We start from the raw sequence: 7,095 nt of genomic DNA on the forward strand, positions 1-7,095 counted from the left end.
AAAATATTGTCAAAAACAAGTACTCTGGCGATTTAAAGTATTATTGCATGGTTTGAAAATGCTGCAATTTTTTTATTTAGTTTGCTTTTGCTGTGCTTTGACTCCGGGATTTATGATATCGAAAGCAAAGCAACAGCAATTCAGAAAAAAATCAAATGCTTTGGCTGCCATTTTGCTGTGAAATTTCGAGAGCAATCAGACAGTTCAAAAGTTATTTGTGGAAGCACAACGACAGGGAAGCAACACAAAGCAATAGAATTTTGACTATAACTTAGCTGCACTGCGTCAAATTAGCAGTAATAGAAGTTATATATATGCATGCACAAATACACTACCCTGTAGTTCTACTGGTGCGTGATTCAATAATACAAGGTTAGATAATTATTGACAGCCGCTGTTTGACACTCCCTTACAAAAGGTTGCATTTACGAAGGACTGAGAAAGGGGAAAAATGCAATCCCTTGTTGCGAAAACGGTAGTAGAAAAGTACGAAAATTAGGCAATTATTATTGAAATTCCTTTTGTAAAGTCTACTGTATTTGCAGGAAATCTGGCAGTTTAAACGAAATATTGAACAAATTATTAATATATCTACGTGAATTACGTAATTTATGTGCTATTTAGCTGAATAAAAACTGCAAAAGGACTCAAAATTAAAATAAAACTACTATCAGATTTATGTAAACATCCAATTTAAAAGCAATTTATGTTTTCATCAGTTAAATGTGCTTCATATGCATATACAAATAAACATATTGCACAAAAGCGTATACTTCTTTTTCACACCAAAGCTTCACTTTTTCCAAGTAAAGTTGCAAAGAAGCAGCACGGTGCCACTGCTAAGGGAGCGGTGCGAGAGAGACAACTTTCAGTTTATCGAACCTTGAATTATTGAATCATGCTACTGGTGGTAAGAGACGACCATAAACTAAAGATTCCATACATTACTGAATATACGGCTACTCGCTAGCGAAAGGTCTTGCCACGCGTAACGCTCGGAAGGTTCCAATGACATCGCCATGTTAAATTCGTTAGGCAAAGGAAATGGTATCGCAAATTTTGTGGCTAGTACTCACTCCTGGCCAGTCAGCTAAATAGTATACATTTTATGTATGTATATATGTAGATAATACACCATGCTGCAAAACTTCATGTGCACAGCACAGTCAAGAAGATCACATAACAGCAAAAGCCCAATCACAATAAATCGAAAGCATTAAATTTTTATCAATAAACTGCCGATAAAAAGAATACAATTTTCAAAATCACAGCAAAAGCGAAGCCGTTGGAATGAAAATAAAAAATTTCAAAGCGAAACAAAAGCAAAAATAATAGTGCTGTTGCTGCTGTGCTGACAGTTTTTCAAACCCTGATTTATGTTACTTCATAAATTTGCTTTGAATAAAAATGTACTGAAAAGTACTGATTTTTTTAGCATGGAAAAGTCTAAGTACTGATTTCGCGCATAAAAAATCTGGCAACCCTAAAGGCTGCTAAACAGAAATGTGTAATATATTAAAGTGTACTTAATCAAACGTTTTTTATTGTATATTTGTACATAAATTCATTTTATTTTTTGACTCCAAAAGTAGTGGTTCGGTCCGGTCCGGTGTGAGACTGGTATATTTCTGACCGAAATCTTACAACTAACGGGTGATTTTTTAAGAGCTTGATACCTTTTTTTTTAAAAAAAAAGGTATCAAGCTCTTAAAAAATCACCCGTTAGGATATCCCCATGTTAAAAATACTAGTTGATTCCATGGAAAAAAGATAGTTGGCTGACAAGTTGGGCATGCGGTTCATAGTAGTTGTGAGGTAGTTTACAACTGGTATATTTGACTACAGGGGTTCGGTGTCATAGATTAACTTACCTTCGCATTCGCTGAGGCCTTTGATAGCCTCATTAAAAAACCCATGGTTCTTGGATGAATGCGACGTCCAAGAGCTCCCTGTTGAGCCGCCTGCGCAAAACGTCCGAGGTCGCTTTGGCATAATGCAGGTTCACTGGTAGGCCCTTGATGCGTCTGGGTTTATTTAGGAGGCTTGCCATTACCATTTTGCCTAGCTTTTAGGGCACGTTTGGCCGTTTTTCTGCCCCTACTGTTACTCCATAGTGTTCTCTCCTCTTTTGATTACTCCCCCCGTCCCCGACCTAGTAAAGGTCTGAACGGGTTGCGGTCCAAGGGTGCCCCAGGTGAGCCGCGGGGTGGAGAGGCCGTTTTCCCCGACTTATTGCCTCTTATGAGCAGTCTTGTCGCTCTTTAGGCTTATCCGCCGGAGGTTTAGGCGACGCTTGCACCTCCACCGTCTCCTCCCATGGCTTCTGGATTTTGGCAGCGTCCTTTAACAAGGTCACTCGTTATCCGCTTCTCCAACGGCATTGGCAGTGGAGGAGGACTCCGAAGGTTATGACCTGTGGATGTGCACGTTTACATGCCCATAGCTGATCAGCGACCTTTGTCTGTCCAGAGTCTCAGCTGGAAAGAGGTCGACAGCTAGAGTTAGCTCAGTGGTCCTCTCTGTACCTTGTTGAGCACCCTCCAGCTACCTACCCGCGCGCCACTTCGGACGTTTGCAGTTGAGTCCATCGTGTCCGCTGCAGCCGCCATTTGTTCAGCATGTTCATTGGGCAGCGAGTGCTCCTTTGAGCTTGACGACTTCACTCCACTATTAACGGAGGCAGAGTTGTTTTTACTTTTATTTTTATTTGTGCCTTCCATATGGATTAATCAAGCCAATCTTATTATATGGGGTACTCGTCTGGTGGAACGCACTTGACAAGGCCTACATCGTCAAGCAGCTGGAGAAGGTGTAAAGAGCAGCCTGAATTGGAATCAGTGGGGCACTTCGAACCACACCTACTCTTGAGCTTAATGCCATGTTAAATTTTGTGCCTATAGACATAGCTGGCAGGGTTGCCGCTGCGCGTGCCGCAGTAAGGCTAAGAGGGGTGGGCTTCAAGTTCACCTCGAGCTATGATCACTCCAGAAATCTAAGAGACTTCGGGTTCCTACCGACTCGGACAGACCACTGCACGCCGGTTCTAGGTCAGCATGGATCTATTACCACCCGAGGACCTGTTAACTTATTTACAGATGGGTCGAAGCTGGATGGGAAGGTGGGCGGAAGTGTCTTCTGCGAAGAGCTCTCCATCAACCTGCAATTTGGGCTACCGGATCACTGTAATGTTTTCCAGGCTGAGGTGGCCGCAAAAAAAGAGGCTTCGGATTGGTTGCTCTCTAGTGTAACATCTGTTAAAGAGGTAAATATCTATTCTGATAGCCAGGCTGCCATCAGGGCTCTTGGCTCCCTGACGGTGCGTTCGAAAACGGTGAGGGAGTGTTTGACTTCCTTATCGACCGCGTCTAACTATTTTCCTATTTAGCTTATTTGGGTTCCAGGTCACAGCGAAATCGCTGGCAACTGCATGGCTGATGAGCTAGCAAGACAGGGAACCCTCGAGGAATTACTTTCGGATAGGGAGGGTATGAGGGCTCCTGTGACCTCGTGTGGTCTGCTTCTGAACAGATGGGCGTTTAGTCAGCTCAGCAAGCGCTGGGCGAGCACCTTGGAGTGCAAGGTGGCAAAGTCTTTCTGGCCACGGGTGGACCGGGGGCGGTCTAGGGAGCTCTTGAGACTAAGCAAGCTGCATCTCTCACTATTGGTGGGAGTGCTTACTGGTCACTGTGTGATTGGTAACCATGCGGGAAGGCTGAGTGTTGCGGATAACCCTTACTGCACCAGCTACATGGAGGACGATGAGGTGAAATCAGCTCAACATCTGCTGCTCTGGTGCCCTGGCTTTGCGAGGCTACGGTTTAAGCACCTTGGGTCGCACTTTTTTCATACTCCCGATGAGCTCTCGGGTGTGGACATCAGTCGACTGAGCACGGAGCGTTTCTCCGGCAAAAAGCCATAGGTGTCGTCTTTTATTTAGCTTTATTTTCACTCTTGTAAACTATATCAAGCTGGGTGCTTTTGGATATAAACACTGACGTATACTTGAAGCCTCAAAAAAAAATTTGGATCAATTTGCTGCATAACTTTTGAATTATAGGTGTTTAAATTAAAAAAAAATAAAAAAGCGAATTTTTTATGTAATTTTTAAGAGGGGCACAATTAATTATGTAATAACTTTTGAAGCACACCATATTCTTATTTGAAATTGAATGGGCATTTAGCACTTAAGTGTACACTTCATATGTAGTAGGTAAGAAAAGTGTGCATTAAAAAATAACGAAATGGCAGGTGTGCTTTCAGAATAAACAAACTTTTAAAGATAAAATATTCTGCGATCTTGAGCGTAATTTTTATTCCAAAACATCTTAATTGGAGGCACATTTGGAAAATACGTCGAAACGATCTAAATCTTTCTTCCTTATAAAATTACATATACCTGTAAAATGCTTAAAAAAAAATTTCTCTAGAAGTGTGTAGAAACCCTGATTTACTACTTTTAATGATGCTCCTTTTTGTAATCAGAAAATTTAAAGCGTGGTATCAAATACACTTTTTTCGACTAAGGTTCTTATAGTTGCTCTTACTTAACTGGAGCCTTCTAAATTCAATGGCGTCCCCAGTTTTGTTTTGGCTCCACTTTTGGAGATAGCGGTACTTGAAACTTTGCTTAAATTTTACTATCATATAAAAAAAAAACTTCCTCAGTTTTGAAGATATTTTACAAAAATTTTGCACACGCTTGTATTTAACATTTCTTTCACTATCTGTTAAGATCATCTAAATCGGTTCACTCTAACATCTAGCCCCCATAGAACTGATTGTTCAGAGGCGTTGTTTTGCGTTATATCTCCTCCAATTAAGCAGGTAAAAATTTGGTATAGGTTTACTTTAACATATAGCACGCATACAATTTATTATTCGGATACAAAGTTAGAGTTGCAGTTCAAAAACACATATCTGAGTAATTAGTTGTATTGGATCTATATGTTAAAGTGAACCCATTTCGACAATTTTAAGGAATAATTAAGGTAATATTAAAAATCCGTTATGTGCACAATTTTAGTATATAACCTCAAAACTGAGGGAGTTATTTATAAAATAGTTAAAATTTAATCGAATTTTCAAGTACCGTTTTCTTGAAAACCGGAGCCAATCTGGTAAAACGGGGGATGCCATTGATTTAAGAACCTCCCAATTAAGTGAGTTCAACTTTCAAAATCTTTGCTTAAAATTTACAACTAGAAAAGCGTAATTTGAACCCAGCTTGTTCTTTCGTTTTCTGTTTCATGTTTATTCCTCGTCTAACTTCTGAGGCACTTGATGAAAAGGAGTCACACTTATATTAATCGATTTATTAAGAGATTTCGAATAAAATGGTATATAAAACCTAGGTGTGCTCACAAGTGTAAAAATTAAAATATCGGTAACCGTTCTACCAATTTGTACCAAACTCGGTGTGGTTATTGTGCTTGCCACATATAAGCAAAACGTTGAAAATTATTGAAGTCGGACTAAAATAACGGCCGATTCTCATATAACGGTAAATTTCAGAAATGCTTGAAACTTCAATATTTCGAAATTGAAGGACGCTAATTTACTCAAAATTGATACACCTCGGCTTACCATCTAGCGGAAGGTTTCGGAAGGGTGAAAAAACATATATTTAATACTTGCGCCGGGTATTTAATGTTCGGCTCCGCCCGAACTTAGACTTTCTTACTTGTTATACATAAGATACATATGCCACGCCCCCTTTTCCAAATTTGGGCAAACTCCACATAAAATATCAGCATGATGGCCCGAATATGCTTATAAATTTGGTTGAAGTCAGTGAAGCCGTTCTCAAGTTAAAAGCTAACTCACTAATTTTTATATATAAAATAGAGGCGCCACGCCCCCTTATCCGAATTCAATCAAACGCCACATAAACCATCTGCATGATAGCCCGAATATGCCGCACAAATTTGGTTGAATTTGGTGAAGCCGTTCTCAAGTTATATGGTCACACCAAAAACGTTCACTTATTTTAATATTTTAGTTAGTGTGGGTGGTGCCACGCCCTCTTTTCAGAATTCGGGCAAACTTCGCATAAACTATCTGCATGATAGATCGAATATGCCACATAAATTTGGTTAAATTCGGAGAAGCCGTTTTCAAGTTATAAGCTCACACCAAAAACATGCACTTGTTTTCATACATAAGATACATATGCCACGCCCCTTTTCCAAATTTGTGCAAACTCCACATAAAATATCTGCATGATGGCCCGAATATGCTATATAAATTTGGTTGAATTCGGTGAAGCCGTTCTCAAGTTATAAGCTACCTCACTAATTTGTATATATAAAATAGAGGCGCCACGCCCCCTTTTCCGAATTCAAGCAAACTTCACACAAACCATCAGCATGATAGCCCGAATATGCCGCACAAATTTGGTTGAATTCGGTGAAGCCGTTCGCAAGTTATATGGTCACACCAAAAACGTTCACTTATTTTTATATTTTAGTTAGTATGGGTGGTGCCACGCCCCCTTTTCGAATTCTGGAAAACTTCGCATAAACCATCTGCATGATAGATCGAATATGCCGCATAAATTTGGTTGAATTCGGTGAAGTTATGAGGTCACTCCAAAAACGTGCACTTATTTTTATATATAACATATCAATTTTGAGTGAATAGTCTGCAGTAGTTACTAAAATATCGCAGTTTTGTATTTCTGAAAATTACCGTTATGTGGGAGGTAGGCGTGGTTATAGTCCGATGTTGCGAATAAAGACTCTTAACATAGTTAACGCCGAATAAAGACGCGTTAAAATATTTGACGGTATTTGACCCGTAAACTTATTTTCGCGGTCGAATATGTTTGCTGGTGTAACAGTATGTAAATTCCCCAAAGAGTATTTAGGGAATGATGCTGAAGTGGCAGTCCTTGGCCAGGTATAAATATATGTTTTCGCGTCTATTTTCGCCATCAACTAGGCTTCGCGCCTTTCTTCGCCGAAATTTTCCTTAAGTGTCTTTGTTCGTAAATTTTTTTTTTACGCGTCTTTTTTCGCCGTCAAAACTCTAACGCACGTTATGTATAAGAATATGGGCAAATCTAAAAAAATAGGTACACTTTCCAAAAAAAATTTT

Source organism: Rhagoletis zephyria, unplaced genomic scaffold, assembly GCF_001687245.7.
Source record: "Rhagoletis zephyria isolate East Lansing unplaced genomic scaffold, Rhagoletis_zephyria_1.1 Rzeph_scaffold_01306, whole genome shotgun sequence".
Classification (NCBI taxonomy): domain Eukaryota; kingdom Metazoa; phylum Arthropoda; class Insecta; order Diptera; family Tephritidae; genus Rhagoletis; species Rhagoletis zephyria.